This window comes from Anabrus simplex, chromosome 1 (genome assembly GCF_040414725.1).
Source record: "Anabrus simplex isolate iqAnaSimp1 chromosome 1, ASM4041472v1, whole genome shotgun sequence".
Lineage (NCBI taxonomy): Eukaryota > Metazoa > Arthropoda > Insecta > Orthoptera > Tettigoniidae > Anabrus > Anabrus simplex.
Window position 1 is genome coordinate 652512344 of NC_090265.1, and position 25996 is coordinate 652538339.

Sequence of the window (25996 nt, forward strand, 5' to 3'; positions counted from 1 at the left end):
ATTTTCGGGAATATACTAAAGACAATGGGTTGAGATATAGCACTATATTTGAAGTTCTTATTTGATTATTGTTTGGTTGAACGAGTTATACCAAATGAATGGAGAGTTGCTATAGTAGCCCCTGTGTATAAAGGAAAGGGTGATAGACATAAAGCTGAAAATTACAGGCCAGTAAGTATGACATGCGTCGCATGTAACCTTTGGGAAGGCATTCTTTCTGGTTATATTAGACATGTTTGCGAAATTAATAACTGGTTCGATAGAAGGCAGTTCGGTTTTAGGAAAGGTTATTCCACCGAAGTTCAACTTGTAGGATTCCAGCAAGATATAGCAGATATCTTGGATTCAGAAGGTCAAATGGACTGTATCGCGATTAACCTGTCTAAAGCATTTGATAGGGTGGACCATGGAAGACTACTGGCAAAAATGAGTGCAATTCGACTAGACAAAAGAGTGACTGAATGGGTGGCTGTATTTCTAGAAAATAGATCTCAGAGAATAGATTAGGCGAAGCTTTATCTAACCCTGTAATAATTAAGAGGGGAATTCCTCAAGGCAGTATTATTGGGCCGGCCCCGTGGTGTAGGGGTAGCGTGCTTGCCACTTACCCGGAGGCCCCGGGTTCGATTCCCGGCCAGGTCAGGGAATTTTACCTGGACCTGAGGGCTGGTTCGAGGTCCACTCAGCCTACGTGATTAGAATTGAAGAGTTATCTGACAGTGAGATAGCGGCCCCGGTCTCGAAAGCCAAGAATAACTGCCGAGAGGATTCGCCTTGCTGACCACACGATACCTCGTAATCTGCAGGCCTTCGAGCTGAGCAGCGGTCGCTTGGTAGGCCAAGGCCCTTCAAGGGCTGTAATGCCATGGGTTAATTTTTTTGTTTTTTTAGTATTATTGGACCTTTATGTTTTCTTATATATATAAATGATACGAGTAAAGAAGTGGAATCAGAGGTAAGGATTTTTGCGGATGATGATGTTCTGTATAGAGTAATATATAAGTTACAAGATTGTGAGCAACTGCAAACAGATCTCGATAATGTTGTGAGATGGACAGCAGGCAATGGTATGATGATAAACGGGGTTAAAAGTCAGGTTGTGAGTTTCACAAATAGGAAAAGTCCTCTCAGTTTTAATTACTGCGTTGATGGGGTGAAAATTCCTTTTGAGGTTCATTGTAAGTATCTAGGTGTTAATATGAGGAGATATCTTCATTGGGGTTATCACATAAATGGGATTGTAAATAACGGGTACAGATCTCTGCACATGGTTAGGATGGTAATTAGGGGTTGTAGTAAGAATGTAAAGGAGAGGGCATATAAGTCTTTGTAACTAGAGTATGGTTCCATTGTATGGGACCCTCACCAGAATTAGTTGATTCATGAAGTGGAAAAAATCCAAAGAAAGCAGCTCGATTTGTTCTGGGTGATTTCCGACAAAAGAGTAGCGTTACAAAAATGTCGTAAAATTTGGGCTGGGAAGACTTGGGAGAAAGAAGACGAGCTGCTCGTCTAAGTGGTATGTTTCGAGCTGTCGGCGGAGAGATGGCGTGGAATGTCATTACTAGACGAATAAGTTTGAGTGGTGTCTTTAAAAGTAGGAAAGATCACAATATGAAGATAAAGTTGGAATTCAAGAGGACAAATTGAGGCAAATATTCATTTACAGGAACGAGAGTTAGGGATTGCAATAACTTACCAATAAATTTTCCATGTCTTTGAAAAATTTAAGGAAAGGCTAGGAAAACAGCAGATAGGGAATCTGCCACCTGGGCGACTGCCCTAAATGGAGATCAGTATTGATTGATTGAAAATCCACAGCCTGTTTCCATTCATTCGACCGGGTCATCTAGCGGCGAGGAACTGTGAAATGGAAATGGCTTTTAGTGCCGGGAGTGTCCGAGGACAAGTTCGGCCCGTCAGATGCTGGCCTTTTGATTTTCCCGTAGGCGACCTGCGCGTCGTGATTAGGATGAAGTGATGGTGAAGACGACATATACACCCAGCCCCCGTGCCAGCGGAATTAACCAGTTATGTTTCAAATTTTCAACCCTGGCGGGAATCGAACCCGCAACCCTTCTGAGTAAAGGCCAGCACACTAACCATTTAGCCATGGAGCTGGGCATAGAAGCTCTGTCTTCTGCCGAAGCCTGTCGCACTCCTTTGGGGCAATGATTAATGACTGACAGATGAAATCAAATGATAATGGAGAGTGTTGCTGGAATGAAAGATGACAGGGAAAACCGGAATACCTGGAGAAAAACCGCTTTGTCCAGCACAAATCTCACATGGAGTGACCGGGATTTGCACCACAGCACACAGCGGTGAGAGGCTGCCGCTTGAGTCACGGCGGCTCTTAATGAGCCAGAGATTCCCTCTAAAACTGAAAGCATCGGCAGAAAAGGAGAAAGGGTAGTTGAGCGGTTCGAGGCATTCGGAAGATAGTGGATTCGAACCCCACTGTCGGCAGCTCTGAAGATGGTTTTCCGTGGTTTCCCATTTTCACACAGGCAAATGCTGGGACTGTACCTTAATTGAGGCCACGGTCCCTTTCTTCCCACTCCTAGTCCTTTCCTATCGCATGGTCGTCATAAGACCTATCTGTGATGGTGCGACATAAAGCAAAGTATAAAGAAAATAAAAATATAAAGAACAAATACTGTAGTGGAAGTCCCCACAAGTTGCCCACAGTGGGCCAGATTGAGTTCCTCATCTGTCTCTGTCAGACTGTCAGGGTTACCACGATGACGAAGTTGAACTCGGCACAAGACAATGTCGTGCACGCATCGCTAACCGCAAGTCCTCAATAACTCATGTGTATCAAAGCGAACTGTGTCTACAAAGTTTTACTAATGCATTTACATAATGACGTTGTTTATTATGAAGTCCCAGAAAACCGCACGCTCGCTTTCCTACTTGTCGCTTTGACTGCTCAACTAATTTACAGTTCTGGTTCGCCTCTCCTCGCCTTTCTCTGCGAACGGGACCTGTCTGGCTCAAAACCGCAAGCCTGCAGCATCGCGTTCAACACAAGGCGTGCGTAACTTGAGGACCGCTCCAAATTGAATACCCGTGTTGCCACCGACACGTGGAAACAACAAACTTCTCAACTGATGTATTCTTCATGTAACTCACATCTCGCTATTATTATTATTATTATTATTATTATTATTATTATTATTATTATTATTATTATTATTATTATTATTATTATTATTATTATTATTATATAATTCGCTGGGGCCATCAAGGACCACGTTAAGTCTTGTTGCATTTGACACTGAACTTGGCCTTCTTTAGAGCCCAAATTTCCCTCATTCTTTGTGAGTGGGCCTGCTTACGCTCCTCTGTCCAAGGGGCACCATGTCTTCTCTTCGGTTGCTCGTCTCGGTTTAGCCCGTTCGTCAATATTTTCTTGCGGAAGAGATCTCTGTTAAGGGCGTCTTCAGCTGAGATATGTAGCATTTGCAGGTCTTCTTTGGTATTTCTAAACCAGGGAATTGTGGTTTGGGGGTTTGAATCAAAAAAGTGAAAGATTTCTTTAGTTAACTTTCTTCCGTCCATTCTTTTCAGATGACCGTAAAATCGTGCCCGTCTTTTTCTGATTGTGTCGGTAATTTTCTCTATTTTGCTGTAGACTTCCTTGTTGGATCTCTTTTGATGGATTCCATTCTATACTTTGATCCCAAGATTCCTCTCACAATTTTGCGTTCTCTTTTCTTCAGTTCTTCAAGGAGTCCTTTGTTGGCATTTAGAGACAGGGTTTCGGCAGCATATAGAGCTACTGGCTTCAGAACTGTTTCATAGTGACGTATCTTGGTGTTTTGGGAAAGGCATTTTTTGTTGTAGATTGTGCGGGATGTTTGGTAGGCTATTTCCAGTTTGCGTACTCGCTCCTGAAGTGCTTCTTTGTCCACTCCATTTTTCATGATGATCTCACCCAGGTATCTGAATTTGTCTACTCGGGTGATGTCCCCGTATTTTGTATGGAGTTTTGGTGGAGCCTCTTTGATGTTAGTCATTACTTCTGTTTTCTCAAACGATATCTGCAAACCAGTTTGTTCGGCAATTTCCCTTAAAATTTCAACTTGAGCTCTAGCGGTTTCTATGTCGTTTGAGAGAACAGCAATATCATCGGCAAATGCTAAGCAGTCTGTTGCGATCCCCTTCTTTCCTTAAGTAATGTTTCATATTTATTGCTTTGGTTAACTTAAATTTGAATATTGTGAAGATATGTTAGCAGTTAATAACAATTAAGAAAATTGATCCTGCCTTTAAGTGACTTAAAGTAAATAAATATTCATTTATTATCCCGTTTATTTTTTAAAGTTTAACTTCTCTAATGGTTGACATGCAGCACCTGGAAGGCATTTTGCCAGATACTTGCCGCCTCTGAAGTAAGTAATCCTCTCCTTCTTATTTTCCATTTTTGTACTTGATTTAATGGTTCTAGGAAAGTTTTCTTTTTTTAATGTAATTATCCTGCCTGGATTCCCTGTTACTACACGTTCTTTAACTCCCGTAGTCCAGAATATTAGCGTGCACTGACTACTTACCGGTCCAAGGAGCCGCTTCGCATCCAGTATGGGGCATAGTTGTTTGTCTTGTCCTTAATTGTAAGTCCATGTTCTGTGCCAACAGTATAACAGATAATTATTGACCGAGGGAATGGCTGCTTAATTTGAGACGCGTAGCTCTGGAGCTTGCATTCGGGAGATAGTTGGTTCGAACCCCACTGCCGGCAGCTCTGAAGATGGTTTTCCGTGATCCCATTTTCACTTTATTGGTGGTGGTGGTTGTTGGGGGAGACGGGGCGAGTAAATGAAGAGTCCCAGAGCGAAAACTATGCTCTCTTACTCATCTGTTTCCTAAGATTACACGATGAGTCGGAAAAATCTCACTGCACTGGCATGGGAGAACACTTCTTTTTAACAAGCATTTATAATTTATCATTAAATCATTAAAACTCATCTAACCTAACCTAGTTTTACGTACGCACTGTACATTTGGAGGCGCTTGGAGGCGGTATTTTCCTCCAAGTCAGAGCTGAAGGGGATGATGAGTTGCACACACGGTCAGCGATGTCCATAAAAAGGACGGTTAAATTGGGTCCATGGTCAACTCGGACTGCTGCCATGGAACCGCGCCCAGTAGTCACAACTTTTGGAAATCCCTTAAAATATAGACCTACAGTTAAAATTTTTAGATGCGGTGTAGAGTACTTACTCAAAACTAGGTTAGGTTAGATTAGGTTTAATGATTAAGTAATGATTTAATCATGAATGCATTTTTAACCTTATTTCATGTTTGTTAAAAAGACGTTTTAATTAAGACGTTATTATACTTACTTACTTACTGGTCGGCGCTACAGTCCTTGTAGGTCCTTGGCCTCCTTTATCACCTGCCTCCATTCATCTCGGTCCTCAGCTTTTCTTCTCCAACGTTTAACTCCTAACTTTCTAAGGTCATCCTCAACATCATCAATCCATCTTTTCCTGGGTCTTCCTCTCCTCCTCCTTCCATCAAGTTTTCCTATAAACAACTTTTTAACGGTGCAGGTTTCAAGACGTTATTATGGTAATCAATAAATGGAGATCCAATAATTTCATTAACTGTCGTTAATTGCTATTAAAATGTAATGTTGATACTTCTTAATATTAAGAAGGACATTCAAATAAAAACGAGTGGCCGAACATTAACAAATGGTGAAACCTACCCCACGGAGCAGGAGCGCAGCTAGACCTCGACTCTTCGAGGATCGACGGTAATGCGCAGAGGAATGTTCTGACCGTGGGCCCTACTCGAACGTGTCCAGAGATGAAACCCTCTCTTCGCTGATTGGATTTGGAAAAGATAATGGAAGAATTTAGTGAAATGGAGGGGGGGGGGGAACTTTTCTTCTTAACAAACGGGCATTTTCAGGGTCAATTTTGATTTTAGTTAATGAGGCAGAATGTAATAATTTGGAATAGGCCGAAAAAGTAACTTAAAGCAGGTACCGGTAATAATTATGAATAATGTGAAAATATGGTCGCAATTAATAACAGTAAAAGAGATTGATCCTACTTGTAATTTACGTAAAACCGCTTAAGTGCGACCAGTATCCAGTATTCGGGAGATAGTGGATTCGAACCCCACTGCCGGAAGCCCTGAAGATGGTTTTCCGTGGTTTCCCCATTTCCACAGCAGGCAAATGCTGGGGCTGTGCCTTAATTAAGGCCACGGCCGCTTCTTTCCCACCTCTAGCTCTTTCCTATCCTATCGTCGCCATGAGACCCATCTCTGTCGATGTGGCGTAAAACAACTTGTAAAAAAACGTTACGTAAAGTAAATACATCTTTGAGGCCGGAGCTGGTCACTGGCTTATCAAGACCGCTTGGTTCGAATCCTAGCCAAAGGATGTGGGATTTTTAAAATGAAAAGCATGTCCCTGTGTCCTTGGGCAATGTCACGATATCAACAACTACGCTATAGGACTACTACGAGCTTGCTTGCTTGCTTTAGGCAGGCTTAAATGCCAGTTGACTGCGCCGAGATTCGATTCCGGGACCTTGAGCATTGAACATGAGCTCTTGCTCGTAATCGCAACCGACCGGTACAAATTCCACCTTCAGCTACAAGTACAAACCAGAATAGATATCGCAGTGGGACAGGTTATAGTACAAAATACACACCCGGTTAGTACCCGAGTCTGTAGAATAGAACGGATTAAAAATAATTCAGTCTTCCCGTGACATTCCACTGTTTTAATACCAGGGTAACTCTGTCGGGGCATCGAACTGCTGTCCTTGTAATAGTCGTACGAGTAGATTGAATCTTAATGGCGTATTTGTAGTTTATTCTCCAACTTGTGATAACCTGGGCGTGTAACAAAATATCGCTCCGTGCCGCTTCTTGATACATCAAGCGAGTGCGCTATAAAATTATGCAGTATTTAAATGCATCTCCAGAACTCGTATCGATGGCACCGTTGTGCTGGCCTCGGCAACCGAACGAAGTCACGTAGCGTTCTCTTTCTCTCTCTCTCCGTCCGAGATAACAGATTCACCAAGACTAGCCTTCAAATCCCCAATCCACCGTACCAAACACGTCATTTCATTGTAGGGCATCACGAATCCTTAACGCCTTTAACCTCCATCGGCTTACAAATACTGCAGACTGGACTATTCTATGTTAGACAAGGAGTAATTCAAGACGGTTGTCGTTGACGTAACATTAACTTTTTGTTTGGTATCTATCAAAGACATGTCAAAGCTCCGTATATCGGGCCCAAGCATATCGTATTGTTATGTCAGTGTTATTGTTACGTTGAGGGAATTAATCAAAAGCATTTATGTTGAGAATTGGGCTGCAGTGAGAATTGATGGTAGAATGAGTTCTTGGTTCAGGGTACTTAAAGTGGTTAGACAAGGATGTAATCTTTCACCTTAGTTGTTTACATGGATTACTGAAAGGTATCAAGTGGCAGGGAGGGATTCAGTTAGGTGGAAATGTAGTAAGCAGTCTGAACTCTGCTGACGACTTGGTCTTAATGACAGATTGTGCCGAAAGCCTGCAGTCTAATATCTTCGAACTTGAAAATGGTGCAATGAGTATGATATGAAAATTAGCCTTTCGAAGTCTAAATTGATGTCAGTAGGTAAGAAAGTCAACAGAATCGAATGTTCGATTGGTTGGAACAGGGAGATAATTTCAAGTATTTAGGATGTGTGTTCTCCCAGGACGGTAACATAGTAAGTGAGATTGGATCAAGGTGTAGTAAAGCTAATGCAGTGAGCTCGCACTTGCGATCAACAGTATTCTGTAAGAAGGAAGTCAGCTCCCAGACGAAACTATCTTTACATCGGTCTGTTTTCAGATCAACTTTGTTTAGAGAATGATTGCTGATGCAGACAGGTGGGAACAATGGCAAAAGGGTACTCGGAATGAGGAGATGAAGGCCAAGTTAGGAATTAACTCGATGGATGAAGCTGTAACTTATGCTTAAACCAGCTTCGGTGGTGGAGTCATGTGAGACGAATGGAGGAGGATAGGTTACCTAGGAGAATACTGGACTCTGTTTGGAGGGTAAGAGAAGTAGAGGGATACCAAGACGACGATGGTTAGACTCAGTTTATATCGATTTGAACATAAGAGGTATAGAACTAAATGAGGCCACAGCACTAGTTGCAAATAGAGGATTGTGGCGACGGTTAGTAAATTCACAGAGGCTTGCAGACTGAACGTTGAAAGGCATAACGGTCTCTATAATGATGATGTATGTATGTTTGTATTTTGTAATACCTGAAGCTAGTGATGAGATAATCGAATAACCTCCATCCGATTATTTTATTATTATTATTATTATTATTATTATTAACTCTGATCCCGTGAGACTTCCTAAGTTAAGCAACATTGGGTGTTGTAACCACTTGGATGGGTATCCAAGTGCTGTTAACTAGACGAGATTCGGAAAACTGAGCACCCTTGCACTCGTCAAGCGCTGGTTCAGTACGCTTGACCAAGTGATCAGAAGCCTCCTTGCCTTAACTTGGACACTGGTCCAAATAAGACAGTAGTCATATTTATCTGTATGTTCTGCTCCATTGCTAAATGGTTAGCGTCCTGGCCTTTCGTCACAGCGGTCCCAGGTTCGATTCCTGGCAGGGTCGGGAATTTTAACCATAATTTGTTAATTTCGCTGGCATGGGGATTGGGTGTATGTGTCGTCTACATCATTTCATTCTCATCACGACGCACAGGTCACTTACGGGAGTCAAATCAAAAGACGTGCATCTGGCGAGCCGAACTTGTCTCGGACACACTCGGCACTAAAAGCCATACGCCATTTCATTTCTGAATGTTCTTTAACTACCGAACGAATTGACCGTGCGGTTAAGGGCATGTAGCTGTGCTCTTGCATTCCTGCAAATGCTGGAGCTGGACCTTAATTAAGGCCACGGTCGCTTCCTTCCTACTCCTAGCCATTACCTATTCAACTGTCGCCAGAAAACCTATCTGTGTCGGTGCGACGCAAAGGAAAATTGTATTTTTTAAAACTAAAATTGATGTTATGATGTGTTTTAAGATCACAAATGCACAGCATCCGAGCTAGAAAAGTGCTCGACCCGAACTTATGACCCGAATACTCCAGTGTGTCCCGACTCCAGTGGGGCTGGCAGTCGACATGCACATGCAAGCTCCGAGCGGTGTATTCATAATAACCTCCTGCTGACTCACTGCATAGCCACGAGACGGTCAGTTACTCGAGTTTGTGTGTCGTGGGAAGTTCCCTTTACATGACCAGAAAATTGGTGTATGGTGTGTTGTAACTGCAGAACGGTTATTAGGCCCAATATTTTTCAACGATACCATAAATTTCGAGACATAGGCTACCGCACAACTATTCTGGCACCATTTTTTCCAAATGTTGACCGATAATGAGATAAGATATGGCTATTTCCAAAAGGATTCTGCCACAGCTCATAATGCACATGATTCTTTGCAAGACACAGAGTCGGTTTTTGATGATAGGATAATATCGAAATGGTTTGTGGCCCACCTGTTCCCACGATCTTACTGTGTGCGACTTTTATTTGTGGAGAACCCTAAAAAAATAGTTTACAGAAATAATACTCTCGCCATAGATGAACTTAAAAACAAAATAATAACAGTAATTAGGACAATTATACAACAGAAACGTGTGCGTTTGAATAGCAATTTTAATAGAAGATGCCAGTATTGGTTGAATGTTGAAGGACACCACTTTTAACACCGCCTGTAAGAAAGATTAGTACTCCTGATAAAGGCTACTGGGTGCTTAAATAAGCAATAACTGTAATAATATCGATAATAGAATACGCGAGGGGCTGCCTGGCCGAGGCGGTAAAGGCGTACTCGGTTCGCCCGAAAGGACGTGGGTTCGAATCCCCGTCAGGAAGTCGTAAAATTTAAGAAACGAGATTTCCACTTCCGGAGTTGCATATGGCCCTGAGGTTCACTAAGCCTACACCAAAAATGAGTACCAGGTTAATTCTTGGGGTCAAAGGCGGCCGGGCGTAGAGCTAACCACTCTACCCCATCACGTGCCTTTACCTTCCACTCCTCCAAGGACCTTCATGGCCTGTACGGAGGTGATTTTGTCTCCGTCTGAATATTCATGTTGTCTTCGAGCCCCGCTGGGAGTGGGATACACTATACTACGCTGACCATTCAGCCAAAACTGTTGTTGTAATTGAACGGGAACGAAAAAGTAAATTGAAACTAGGTCCCGGATTGAACAGGCAAAGACTGCACTCAAAATAATGAAATGAAATGGCGTGTGGCTTTTAGTGCCGGGATGTGTCCGAGGACTTTGGCTCGCCGGATGCAGGTCATTTGATCTGACTCCCGTAGGCGACCTGCGCGTCGTGATGAGGATGAAATGATGATGTAGACGACACATACACCCAATCCCCATGCCAGAGGAATTAACCAATTATGGTTAAAATTCCCGACCCTGTCAGGAATCGAACTCGGGACCCCTATGACCAAAGGCCAGCACGCTAACCATTTAGCCATGGAACCAGACACTCAAAAGAATGAGCAAACTTCTCTGTAACAGGGAGTTTAAGATCAATCTCCATCTCCGTGTACTTCGGTGTAATGTATGTTCTGTCTTACCTTAATGGCGCCGAGACTTGGACCCTAACAGAGAATAACCCAAAAAAACGTCGATCCTTTCAGATATGGTGCTACCGACTCCTGCTCAGAATATCATGGGTTGACAGAATACGCTAAAGTACTCCAACGCCTGAACGAAGAGCTGGAGGTCGTGCACAGCATCAAAATGAAGAAACTTGAGTACTTTGAACATATTATTCGAAATATATATTTGCTATTTGCATTACGTCGCACCGACACAGATAAGTCTTATCGCGACGATGGGAGAGGAAAGGCGTAGGAATTGGAAGGAAGCGACCGTGGCCTTAATTAAGGTACAGCCTATGCATTTGCCTGGTGTGAAAATGGGAAAACACGGAAAACTATCTTTAGGGCTGGCGACACTGGGGCTCGAACCCACTATCTCCCGATTACTGGATACTGGCCGCACTTAAGCGACTGCAGCTATCGAGCTCGGTGAAATATAAATATAGACTCCTTCAGCTTATCTGTCGTTCTTACTCCGTTTAGCCTCCCGGGTTGGTTTCTCCCGCGGATTCAGTGAGGTATATCACCTCTACCGCCTCATGGGCATTGTCCTGGAGCGTGAGACATTTGGTGCGAGATAGAATGGGGAGAAGGACGAGTACCTCGCCCAAGCGGCCTCACCTGCTATGCTGGACAGGGGCCTTGTGGTGGGATGGGAAGTTTGGAAAGGATAGACAAGGAAGAGGGAAGGAAGCGACCGTGGCTTTAAGTTAGGTACCATCCCGGCATTTGCCTGGTTGAAGAAGCGGAATACCACTTCGAGAATGGCTGAAGAGGGAATCGAACCCCCCCCCCCCCTCTCTACGCAGTTGACCTCCCGAGGTTGAGCGGACCCCGCTCCACCCCTCACACCACTTTTTTTTTTCAAATTTCGTGGCAGAGCCGGGAATCGAAGTCGTGCCCACCGGGCGAGTTGGCCGTGCGCGTAGAGGCGCGCGGTTGTGAGCTTGCATCCGGGAGATAGTAGGTTCGAATCCCACTATCGGTAGCCCTGAAGATGGTTTTCCGTGGTTTCCCATTTTTATACCAGGCAAATGCTGGGGCTGACCTTAATTAAGGCCACGGCCGCTTCCTTCTAACTCCTAGGCCTTTCCTATCCCATCGTCGCCATAAGACCTATCTGTGTCGGTGCAACGTAAAGCCGCTAGCAAAAAAAAAAAAAAAAAGAAGTCGTGCCTCCGGGGGTGGCAGCTGATCACACTAACCACTACTCGACAGAGGTGGACTTCTGCTTATCTTACAAGGCAAAATTGAAGGAAGCAAAAATAGGCGAAGAAGGAGAATATCTTGGCTACGAGAACGGTATGATCTAAGTAATCTCCCCCCCCCCACCCACGCACACCCACCCACCCACACGCACGCACACACACACACACACACACACACATACTTTTCCGAGTTGCTGAAGTATCAGATTGCCCGGATGATAGCCGACATTCAATGAGAACATGGTGCAATAAGAAGAAGAAGAAGAAGAAGAAGCATGACGTGTTAATTGTGGGATATGCAAACTTTGAAAGGAGCGCAGCCATCGTCAGTTTTAATGGCCGTGATTTGAGGAGTGGTGAATGAGTCAGCGGCGTTTAGCTGTTGGCATGAATTGCTGTAATTATAGGTGAAGTTGGGAATGGTAACATTCCTGTAATTAACGGTGCATTACGGTAATGAGTTTTCTCACATTTCTATCAAATGAACCGCTGGGCATCTTTCCGCAGTTTAGGCCTACTTAACATCAGTGGATGAGACTTGTTTCGCTTAAGAGGCTGGGAACTGTTTCGTTACAGCACTTACTGTCAGTGCGTGGGAACACTAACCAGTTTACTTATTGTGTCTGTTCTACTGGTGTGTGTGTGTGTGATTAGAGTAAGGATTGGGAAGTAACGGGTATCAGCCCGGTTGAGTAGCTCAGATAAAGAGCGCTATAGCTCGAGTTGGCTTGGTCCGGTCGTATTTGAAGGCGCTCAGATATACGAGCGGCATGTCACTAAATTGGCGAAGCTGCCGCACAAAGGAAAGGGCGTTGGGCTCTTCCAGAAGTACACGCCAGGGAACGAATGGATAAGAGATCACCGAGGCTTATCCTATGCGGAATGGAGAGAAGCCATCAAGATAACAGCGAATGTGTGCGTCGTTCGCTCCGTGCCGGGAAGGTCCCAGGATAGAACCCTCTGTCGGCTTTACAATCAATACAGTCACTACTGATCTGCATTTAAGGCAGTCGCCCAAGTGGCAGATCCCCTGTCTGATGTTTTCCTAGCCTTTTCTTAAATGACTGCAAAGAAATTGGAAATTTGAACATCTCTCTTGGTAAGTTATTCCAATCCCCTTCCTATAAACGAATATTTGCCCCAATTTGTCCTTTTGAATTCCAACTTTATCTTCATATTGTGATCTCTCCTACTTTTAAAGACACCACTCAAACTTATCAAACTTATTCGTCTACTAATGTCATTCCATGCCACGTCTCCACTGACACTGGGCACATACCACTTAGTCGAGCAGCTCGTCTCCTTTCTCCCATGTCTTCCCAGCCCAAACTTTGCAACATTTGCATAACGCTACTCTTTTGTCGAATATCATCCAGAACAAATCGAGCTGCTTTTTTTTTTCTTGAATCAAGTAATCCTGGTGAGGGTCCCATACACTGGAAGCATACTCTAGTTGGGGTCTTACCAGAGACTTATATGCTCTCTCCTTTACATCCTTACTACAACCATGAGCAGAGATCTGTACCCTTTATTTACAATCCCATTTATGTGACTACCCCAATGAAGATCTTTCCTTATATTAATGCCTAGGTACTTGCCACAGAGAGCACGAAACACTTCCCGTGTCCTGGGTGCCTGTCCTCACGGGGAGGTATTGAGAAATTCCTGCCATCATTCAATACGACACATGATCGCGAACTCTGAGAGATCACGGTTTTACAGTGCACGAAGAGGTTTCTGGGAGTAACAGGCGTATTGACATGGGAGCCTTTCAACCAGCTAGCAAGCAGGTGAAGAAGATGCTTCCGAGTCGCATATTGGCCAGCCTGAAGAGGTGGACGCCCAGAGGAAGTCGATGTTTTTTTTTTTTTGCTAGGGGCTTTACGTCGCACCGACACAGATAGGTCTTATGGCGACGATGGGATAGGAAAGGCCTAGGAGTTGGAAAGAAGCGGCCGTGGCCTTAAGGTACAGCCCCAGCATTTGCCTGGTGTGAAAATGGGAAACCACGGAAAACCATCTTCAGGGCTGCCGATAATGGGATTCGAACTTACTATCTCCCGGATGCAAGCTCACAGCCACGCGCCTCTACGCGCACGGCCAACTCGTCCGGTGGAAGTCGATTTACCAGCCAACCGTAAACTATTGTAAAGACAAAATATCACCTAAACAACGTCTCCGTCCATGGACTTATGATCGGAGCTCGAGGCACAGTCCCTAAATTTCTTGTACAGCTATGGGATTCTCTCGGTCTCAACCGGACACGACTTCACGACATCGCTATGGCCGCAATACGAGGTTCAATAACCACACTCTACAATCATCTATACAGCATTTGACGAACCGTACATCATGCCATATTCCATATTTATTTCTGAGCCTTGTGATTGTTATTTCTACCTGGCTCACTAGCAAATTCACCAGTGACTTGGAAGACACAATATTGTGTAGTCGATATACTTGTCCTTGTGCCAGCCTCCTCATGGGGGAAGTTGTATTAATTAATAATAGTAATAAATACATTCTATCGGTCGCGTTGGCTGCGCGGTTTGAGTCACGAGCTTGCGCTCGGGAGATGGTGAAGGCTGTACCTTACTGAAGGCCACGGCCGCTACCTTCTCATTCCTAGCCCATTCCTATCCGTGCGTCACCGAAAACACTTCCTGTGGAACGAAATTTTGGCACTTTGGCGAAAACCTTAAAAGTAGTTTGTGGCACCTAATACCTTCTTCTTCTTCTTCTTCTGGTTCTTCTTATTATTTACCATCGTTTCTGCCTTGTGAGATACAATGAGTTGTTTCTCCCATCGGTTGGCCGGCAGGCGCGCACAGCTTATCTGCCTCCCGTTGACTCATCACTTCCCGTTACATAGCGCAGCGACAGCACGAGAATTCCCACACTTCGCAGTTCAGGTCCGTGCTTAGAACGTGTATTAAGTGTTGATCTGTCGCTCCAACTGGTCTCGAGCTATGAAGTGTTACTGCGGGGTATAAATCTCATAATGCCTCCATATGTGTACACGGTACAGGAAAGGGTATTTATGTACGATAATTATGAGAAAACAGAGTCTTGCAGGGAAGTCATTAGGCTATTTGAAACACAATTTCCAGATGTACGCCCTCCACATAGAGAGACAGTGTAGAAGCTCTTAAAAAAATTGAGAGGAACTGGTTCTTTACTCGATAAGTGTTAAAAAAAGGTGCATTTAACGAGGAAAAAGTAAATGAAATCGCAGAAATATTAGAACATACGTCTACAAAATCCCTAAAATGACTTAGACAAGAAGCCGGAGTTTCGAAGAGCTCAGCATGGCGGGCTACGAACATATTAAAATTAATCCGAGTTTCCTAAGACGATGCCAGAAATGTGTGGATGCAGGAGGAGAACATTTCCAACGTCTCCTGTCATAAGGGACGAGCTTATTTTCTTAATTCTTAATTCTCAATTTTAATTGTTATCTCATGTCATGCACGGATAAAGTAAGCGAAGTGCTGTCTTTGTTGCTATGCCGCGGAGTGGGGAGTGATGAGTCAACGTTAGGTAGACAAGCTTGGCCCGCCTGCCGGCCAACCTATGAGAGAAACTCACTGTATATCTTACGTGGCTATGCTGTCATCATTTGCGCAGTCAATCAGTGGTTATCCTTTTATTCCCAAGGTTATGGGTGTGATCCCAGCTGAGGTCAGTAGCATTTGAAGATGTCCAAATGGGGCAACTCCGTGTCATTTGCTCCTAGTAAGTTAAGAAACTCCAGCCAGACAAATTACGACACCCCAGTGTCTCTGAAAGTATTCAGTAATTGAAGGGTCGGTAGATAAGTCTCGCAAGTAATGCACTGCGAATATGGGTGCTCCGCTGAATCCAATATTGCTTTTACACAGTCACTTCCAGCCGACTCGTACTGTCACGTTTCCTAAGCCACCATCGTTGGAAAATTCTTGTTCTCTTCCAGTCGGGAAGCTATTAGATTGGCAAGATCGAGGGTGTGTTTTATTTTTCTAACCTCCTTCACTGACATACCATTATTTTCTTTCCTCGATATTTTTTCGAGTTGTTCAAACCCTTCCCTTTTTCCTCTAGTTAGTATTACGAAAATCAGTTATTGTTTCTCTTTTTGATGTTGATGTTGATAATAATAATAATAATAATAATAATAATAATAATAATAATAATAATAATAATAATAATAATAATAAATTGCCGGGCTGAGTGGCTCAGACGGTTAAGGCGCTGGCCTTCTAACCCCAACTTGGCAGGTTCGATCCTGGCTCAGTCCGGTGGTATTTGAAGGTGCTCAAATACGACAGCTCCGTGTCGGTAGATTTACTGGCACGTAAAAGAACTCCTGCGGGACTAAATTCCGGCACCTCGGCGTCTCCGAAGACCGTGAAAGTAGTTAGTGGGACGTAAATCAAATAACATTATTATTATTAATAATAAATTAGATACAACAACAACCATCATCCAATTATATCGCTCTATTTATCTGAAGTGGTTACAATGCCTTGGTTGCCCTATAAGGAGTCCATATTCTAGCACCTTGTCCAGCCTGACTAGGCGAAAGCAAGATCCTTCCAAATAGGTTTAGTGTAAATCTCCTCCTACAGCGGTCTTAAGGCACAAGAGTTCGGTTTTCTTGACGGTCACTGTTTCACTGTTCTAAGTAATGACTGTTTTAACAGCCATCTATAAGATTCTTAAAAGTACATTTAGATTATTTATTTAAAGGCTGAAGCGTGAACTGAATATTTTTGATACTGTTCGGCAACATATATTATTGTGCAGTGTAAGGCAGTATTTCGGTTATAAAAGAAGGTGACGAATACCGTATCTACTCTAAAAGTAAGATAAGATCATCTCATCATTTTTCTGAGGTGAATCTTGTAGAACACACTAACTATTTTCGTACGGTTTTTGGAGACGCCGAGATGTCTGTATTTATTCCTTCAGGAATTTCTTAACAGTCCGATAGTGACTATGACGGCCGAAGAATACATCCACGGTATCGCCTGTCGGTCTTAGACCTAAGAGACGGCTAAAATGAGATCCCGGGGGCTCCTAAACTTGGGAGCGTAGGTTTGGGACCATGGGACCCCTAGCTGAGCCTGGCATTTTTTCCATTTATTGTGCCATTTTCATTTTCACGTCCTTCATGGCCCTTCCCTATCCTTTGAGGATACATTGATTTTTCCAAAGCCGAGTGAGTTGGCCGTGCGGTTAGGTACGCGCAGCTGTGAGCTTGCATTCGGGAGATAGTGTGCTCGAACCCCACTGTCGGCAGCCCTGAAGATGGTTTTCCGTGGTTTCGCAAAGCCGGGATGAGTGGCTCAGACAGTTGAAGACTTAGCCTTCTGACGCCTACTTGGCAGGTTCGATCCTGGATAAGTCCTGTTGTATTTGATGGTGCTCATATAGCCTCGTGTCGGTAGTTTATTGACACTTGAAAGAACTCCTGAGGGACTATATTCCGGCACTTAGACGTCTCAGAAAGCCGTAAAAGTAGTTAGTGGGACGAAAAACCAAGTACCATTATTATTATTATTATTATTATTATTATTATTATTATTATTATTATTATTATTATTATTATTATTATTATTATTATTATTATTATTATTATTATTATACGTGAATGGTCCCTTTTGCAACACACGAAGCTTTATTTATGATTTCGTTTGCGGAGGATCCAGGATGCTTTCATCTGTTGACTAAAGATCCTTTTCCGTTCTTCCGTCCACTTGGTATCTGCTCTTTTTGGTACTTCATTATTTTTATTATTATTATTATTATTATTATTATTATTATTATTATTATTATTATTATTATTATTATTATTATTATTCGAAGTCTCGGACCTCTTCCATTTTTCTTTCTGTTTAATGTTAAGGGAGGATGGTTGCCCAGTTGTACTTTCCCTTAAAACAATAATCATCACCACCACCAGTTAACCACACGGATTTCCGTAACACAACATTTTAGTTGCCAAGCTTAATATTTATGATTGAGCGTCCATCTCTCGTTTCATTTTAGCAAGTACGTTTGGTTGTTCAGTTTATCAGCAATTGCGCTGCACTTTAAATTGGATCGAAGGCGACGACCCATCTGACAACAGGTGCCATTGAACTGTAGAATCCATCAAAGTGGGCAGTTACCGCTGAACCGGTCCAGGTTTGGAGCCGGTGCCATTGAACTGATCACTGATGTGTTGGCGGTGTGTGAGAGGCTACTTGGCAAACCCTGGCCGCCCATTCATTCCGCCAGTTGTGTAACTTACTGCTCTTTTCTCCCATGACCTTTTTCGTTCCACAGACCTCAGAGCATTCATAATCTCCATTGTATGTGAGAAGAAATGACGTCCTGGCACTTTCACTGAAAACACGGGTCTTTGACCTTTCAAGTACGCAACGTTCATGCTATTAGGAATGAACACACAGAAGGAAATGCCGGCCTGTGGCTCAGACGGTTGAGGCCCCCTTCTGACTCCAGCTTGGCAGGTTCGATCTTGACCCAGTCGGGTGGTATTTGAATGTGGTCAAATACTTCAGCCTCTTGTCGGTAAAATTACTGGTACATAAAAGAACTCCTGAGGGACAATATTTCGGCGCCTCGGCGTAAACAACAACAACATTATTATTAGTATTATTATTGCAAGCTGCTTTACGTCGCACCGACACAGATAGGTCTTATGGCGACGATGGGATGGGAAAGGCCTAGGAGTTGGAAGGAAGAGGCCGTGGCCCTAATTAAGGTACAGCCCCAGCATTTGCCTGGTGTGAAAATGGGAAACCACGGAAAACAATCTTCAGGGCTGCCGATAGTGGGATTCGAACCTACTATCTCCCGGATGCAAGCTCACAGCCGCGCGCCTCTACGCGCACGGCCAACTCGCCCGGTGAGAGGAAGTACAACTGAACAACCATCCTCTATTAACATTAATCTGAGGGGGGGAAATGAAGGGGTCCGATAAAGACCAGGAAGGGTGTGAAAATGAAAGATGCCCTAGGCCTCGGAAACCTAATACCGTTGGGGTAGGAAAAGAACAAGAATTGACCAACAGAGGTCAGGATAGGATAGACGAAAGTGAGAAGCCTGGCACAATAAAGTGGAAGCAGTCCCAGGACTCAGATAAGGGCTTCGTGGTCGCCAGTCCATGCTCAAAATTTAAGATCCATGTGGTCCCTTTTAGTCGCCTGTTATGACAGGTAGGGTGTATCGTGGATATTTTTCTACCGCCCCCACCCACAGGGCGATGTCATGAGAGTGGTTTCAGTGCACTGCGTACCGCTCACCATTTTCCATCGATAATGAAAACTTATAACTTAGTGTTTGAAAAGACGTGTTTGTGGGACATAAAGCACAACTACGACCACAAATTACAACAAGTATCAAATTAAATGTTATCAGAGTTGAGAATTAATTGAGAAAAAGTTATCGAATTACTTGTGTATTTTTAGTCATTTTTACTTGAAATAGTTACTTTTTATGAAATATAATTGTTATTCGTAATTTTCTTCGTGAAATAAAATTGTAATCGTGGAATTCCAGTAATCGATGTACATCGCATGGGAGCAGAAACACTGATGATGAAGATAACTTCTTTACGGTTTTACTACAGCAGACCCAGTAGCTTCACCAGTGCTGGATGATGTACTTTCTTACCTCCCTGGTACTTAAAATGACGTCAAACCTACCCTACAATATCCATCACAGCTGAGGATGTTGTTATAATTACACAGATATTCCTTCAAGTGTCCCTGTAGATCGTCTTTTCACTAAATGCAAAGATATACTTTCCTCCGAGAAGTTGAGGCCTAACGATGAGAATTTTAAGAACCAGTATCCAGTAAAATAAATGGCAAATTTTTGAAATGTTAAAAGCCACTAACTAAAATAAAAACTGTGTGGAAACATAATTCCCAAACTACCACTTAGTGATGATAGTAACTTAATGTCTTTACGCTGGAAAACAAAACACAAATTAAAGTACTGTAATTTCCTTTTCGCTCCGAACTTCTGTTTCATTCCAGCCTCGTGCGAAAAAAAAAAAAAAAAAAAAACTACTTCTCCCTTTGAGAAAAACAAATGATCATAAATATGTTTCTCGGTCATGGCCATCCATCAATGACTGCTAACTTCATATGACCACCGGCCATAGAACATAGCCTGCACGGTTTCTAGGTAACATTGTGTGGCCATCCATTCATGCTTTACGTCATAGCCTTCACGGTTGCTAGGGTTACACTTCCGTTACACGAACTTCCGTAACGGAAATTTTCAGATGATCCCTAGCCATAAGACATATTTACGTAACAAAAGGATCGTTTCCCATTGCGAAAAGCTAATGATCATGAATATCTATTTTAATAAAATAAATAAATAAATAAATAAATAAATAAATAAATTAATAAATAAATAAATGAAATCAAATCCTACAGTAACACTAATATCTTGTCACAGACGGTACACTTTCTATTTCAACACATTCTATTTATGCAAATCCACAGCCGCAGCATCTTTGGCGCCCGAAGTCCTCGGTAACGGCTAATGTGACGTCACTTCCGTCACACAATTTTGAATTACGTTTTACAAATTTATACATGACCCGCAGTCTTAACATAATATACATTCATGTCAAAAAAGTCGATGATTTCCATTTAAAAATGTAACTTGTAATAGGCGTATGAGTAAAATATTTTTAGCCCGATTACCTTTTTCTTCTACTCTTCTCATCACTGGTTATCATGTATCATTGTATAACTTATTTATTTTCCTTTTCTTAATCCGTTTTCCCTCCAGGATCTGGAGATATAACTGAGCATGAGGACCAGTACCTCGCCCAGGCGGCCTCACCTGCTATGCTGAACAGGGGCCTTGTTGGGGAATGGGAAGCTAGGAAGGGAGAGGCAAGGAAGAGGGAAGGAAGCGGCCGTGGCCTTTAAGTTATGTACCATCCCGGCATTTGCGTGGAGAAGTGGGAAACCACGGAAAACCACTTGGACCCCGTTCCAGCTCTCGTACCACTATCAAATTTCGTGGCAGAGCCGGAAATCGAACCCGGGCTCCGGGGGTGACAGTTAATCACACTAACCACTGCGCCACGGAGGCGGACATGACGTATTTATTACCTATCTAAAATACATGATGTAACGAAAGGAGTGGCCAGAACTTAAGATATGGATTCCTCATATGTTTGGTAGAGAAAACAAAAAAGGCTATACTAGCATTGATCCGAAAATGCCTGATTGCCTAGGCTAGCAAGTAGGATCACCGTGCACGCCAGAACCTTTGTGTTTGTTGGGAAAGAATGCGAGACAAGTGTTACATGTTTTTGTAATGTGTGATACCGTGTGTAGGGTGAATGGTGTAGACTTGATTATTTTAACGCCTGCACATGGATTCCAGTCCTGTAAACAAACAAACTTCCGTGTTCCTGTAACCCATACTGCGGCAACCAAGCATTTCCGAAACATGTTGAGATAACATTTTTTTCTCCCCTACAAATGATCAATACACATACCTGAAATGTGAAATATTCCGAAAACTTACCTGGTTGATTCAGAAGTTCAGGAATTATAATTTAGTACTTCCATTAGTTTTTCTTCAAGCAAGTACCTTCATTCGTGTGTTCAGACAAGTGATAACAGACTCCAGAGTCTACTTGTATATCTTGTTAATGTAAGATACTAAACAATGCCGAGCGCAAAATGCAAACTACAGATCCACGAAGCACAGCCCAAGCACGAAGCACCTGAAGTCTAGATCCCATGCTCTTCAAGGATCTCAGTAAACCATTAGCTTGAAGTTGCGGAAGGAGAAGCTGAATGATCCAGAAATGAAGGTCAGGGAAGAGGAGAGCTCCCTGGCACCATCTGGAGATCTCTAAACAACCGGTGTTTCAGGATGCGAGGCAAACTTTCAAAAGTTTCTGGCAGGAAGCAGCTCTCATTGTGAGTGCGAAGCCATCCAGGACTAAGCACTTTTTTTTTTTTTTTTGCTAGTGGCTTTACGTCGCACCGACACAGATGGCGACGATGGGATAGGAAAGGGCTAGGAGTTTAAAAGAAGCGGCCGTGGCCTTAATTAAAATACAGCCCCAGCATTTGCCTGGTGTGAAAATTTGAAACCACGGAAAACCATCTTCAGGGCTGCCGACAGTGGGATTCGAACCCACTATCTCCCAGATGCAAGCTCACAGCTGCGGGCTCTTAACCGCACGGCCAACTCGCCCGATAGCACATCTTCTAGTCTGTGGGAGACTACACGTAGCAAATCCCGGTCACTACATGTGAGATTTGTACTGGATAAAGCGGAGGTGAGACAGGTTTTTCTTAGGGTCCTCCGGTTTTCCCTGTCATCGTTCATATCATTTCATTCCATCTGTCATTCATTAATCATTGCCCCAGAGGAGTGCGACAGGCTTCGGCAGCCGGCACAATTCGTATTCTCGCCGCTAAATGGGAGCTTAATTCATTCCATTTCTGACCCGGTCGAATGACTGGAAACAGGCTGTGGATTTTCATTATTATTATTATTATTATTATTATTATTATTATTATTATTATTATTATTATTATTATTATTATTATTATTATTATTATTATTATTAATTATAACTGAGTATGTCAAGAAAAGCATACTGAATCATAAGCATTCTTCTTCCCATTTACTGATTTAGAATTGATATTAAAATCGACAAGTTTTTTTCTATGTTATTGGAATGGTTAAAATAATATTAGTATTTTTCAGTATTATATTAAAATATACCTGCGAACCATGGGCACTTTCTTTTAAAAATGAGTACACTATATTTGATTTGTATTAGAATGTGCTTAAATGCAGCAGTCTTTACAAACAGGTCTTGAAATTTGTTGTTGTTGAAAAGCAAAAAATCAAGTTATGAGATAAATGAGTACAAGGATTCCCTTAGTAGTGAAATGCAGAAATCATACGATTAATTTATGGAATAAAGAGAAAGCTGTACTAAATGGCTCGATCAGGAGGTCAGTTAAGGAAAAATGTTACCGGTACTTTAAAATTACTCCTTCAATCCCCTTATCATTGCATAAGTGATTATTATGTATTTGAAGTGTATGGTATTTAATGTTCAAACTTCAGATTGTAGTTTAATTCTCCCTTTCACTTTTTTCTGAAATAATAATAGTTCTGTCCGCCTCTGTGGTGTAGTGGTTAGTGTGATTAGCTGCCACCCCGGAGGTCCGGGTTCGATTCCCGGCTCTGCCACGAAATTTGAAAAGTGGTACGAGGGCTGGAACGGGGTCCACTCAGCCTCGGGAGGTCAACTGAGTAGAGGTGGGTTCGATTCCCACCTCAGCCATCCTGGAAGTGGTGGTTTCCCACTTCTCCTCCAGGCAAATGCCGGGATGGTACCTAACTTAAGGCCACGGCCGCTTCCTTCCCTCTTCCTTGTCTATCCCTTCCAATCTTCCCCATCCCCCGCAAGGCCCCTGTTCAGCATAGCAGGTGAGGCCGCCTGGGCGAGGTACTGGTCATTCTCCCCAGTTGTATCTGAAGCTCCAGGACACTGCCCTTGAGGCGGCAGAGGTGGGATCCCTCGCTGAGTCCGAGGGAAAAACCGAACCTGGAGGGTAAACAGATGATGATGATGATGATGATGATGAATAATAGTTCTGTGTATTGTTTTCACTGTATAGGCTATGCTACACCAGCTGTTACCTGTGGCTTCGCTCGTGTTCGAACATACTTTGCAAACCCATCACATGTGTACGATATGCTTACATGCCTGTGACTGGAATCACACCCAGGAAAGTGCTTGCTCGTCAGTGTCCTTGCCCGACTGCACGCTGTCTGATGCGGCATGCAAAACCGCGTATGCTGTTGTTATTGAGATCTCAAAAAGTAACTGTTCGATTTTCAAAATACTTATATATTTGAACTTGTACGCAATTGAACTTTTAGGCCAGCTGTATGTATTCGTGCCGTTCCATTTAAAAATACGGAGTCAGTATTTATATCTCGGTTATTAATCACCCCATGAGAATACGTAGCACATTATTTTACAAACTCCTGGGTATCATTTAAGAATATGAAAACAGAATATCGATATCTTTAATGGTTTAGACGTTATTTCCCTGTAACATCTTAGGTGAATAACCCTGTATATATAGATAAAGGGGCCGATTAGCCTCAGTGGCAAATTCTAACCAATAAATTCAAATTCATTCGACGCCGTCCTGGCTTCCCCGTGAAAACCTTTTTGGCCATCCTATCCTCTAGCATTCTCTCCACAGCCATTTCAGTATGTTCCTTTTAATTTCTGACACAATATCTGATTGATTACATTGTTTTATATATGAAATTAGAATGGTAGGCCTATACGATAAAGTTTAATCATTTGGACCCATCTGTAGAAGTTGCTCGTGTTCTTGCTGTGACCAGGGCTAAGGTTTGGAGTTCATGCCATTTAAGGCGTGTTAGCAGGCAGTTCCGTTCGTGGCGGACCTTGTCTGGTCAAACTGGTCTAGGCTCCGGCTTTGCTCTGCACCTGCCGGTGGGTGACTGTTGACGTCACCACTGACATACGCGGAGTGTAATTAGTTCTCGTCTACATGATGTAACGCAACTCGTGCATGACCTACTTCAACCTTTCTCCTCTCCTGGACTTCCGAGATACTGCCAACAAAGCTTAATTAGAATGCATGCGCTCCGCATTAAATATGTTTCTCACTGTGGAGAGATTACTCTTGTACGGTCGCTTTGCTTTGCTTGGAGATTCCTTCACTACTTTGTGTGTGTCGTGCTTTCACTTCACTGGCCGGGAAAAGTGAGAGGAACTAACACGCGGCGTCAGAACACTCAAACCCCTAGCACATTGACTCACAGGGCACAGTCCTCGCCCTGACACTGACTATAGCTCATTCCATGTTGAGAAAACAGTGTTCCTCTTATGACAACAAGGTTAGCATATAGAACGGCTCTGCTCAACAGCATCACGGGAAAACCGTGGCATATATATTGAGGAAAACTCGGTACTTACGTTCAAAATAAAAGAAGGAAGAAAGTAACCTGCAAATTATTTTTTGAAATCTAGGGTACAGGGTTTGTAGGTTTTTACAGCAACACTGCTAAACTACTGCACATACAAAACCTCAGTACTGAAGTCCAAGGGAGACTGGGATAAAATAGACAACAGATAACTTTTATACGGTCGGGATGGAGGATAAATTTGCCCAGGCAACGCGGGTTACTGTGCTGTCCTATCGCCCTACGAAAAGAATGGTAACAAGTAAATTCGCTTGTGAAAAGTGGTAAAAATATGTCAAAAATAAAATGCACTCAAGAAACAAAATCCAGTAATCGGGAGATAATGGGTTCGAGCCCCACTGTCGGCAGCCCTGAAGATGGTTTTCCGTGGTTTCCCATTTTCACACCAGGCAAATGCCGAGGCTGTACCTTAATTAAGGCCACGGCCGCTTCCTTCCACTTCCTAGGCCTTTCCTATCCCATCGTCGCCATAAGACATATCTGTGTCGGTGCGACGTAAAGCAAATAGCAAAAAAAAAAAAAAAAGAAAAAGCTAAATAACAAAACCAAGCACAGATAAAAATCATAGCGAATTTCTGTATCAGTATAGTCATGCCGTGATATATCGCTGCATACCACAGCATCGAAATCTTCAGTAGCAGCTGCTCTACAGTACGAGAATATTAGAACACACACATAAATAAACAGACGACTTCTCTTCAACAGTGTTAAGCTGTCGGCGATTCACAACATAACGGATTACGAGTTACATGTACCACGACAGAGCAACTCAGAAGAAAAATGAAGTAAGGCAAGAAAGCAATGACTGTGCTTCTTCCCTGCAAATGTATTTATTAAATTAGAAAAGCTTCAGTAGTTATTTTAATAACTCACGGTCAAAAACATGCCTCATCCATTTTCTTTCTTTCATAACACGATATAAAGTACATTATAATATTCCTTAATCACAAGGAATTTTGAGTGTCTATGAGGGGGTGTGGTGTATTCACTCCTTGAAGGTCCGTAAGAGCAATACTGTTTTCATAACGTGGAATGAGTTATATAATACTTCAGTTTTGATTTGTAGAAGTTCACCGAACATAGGAGACAGGTGTGCT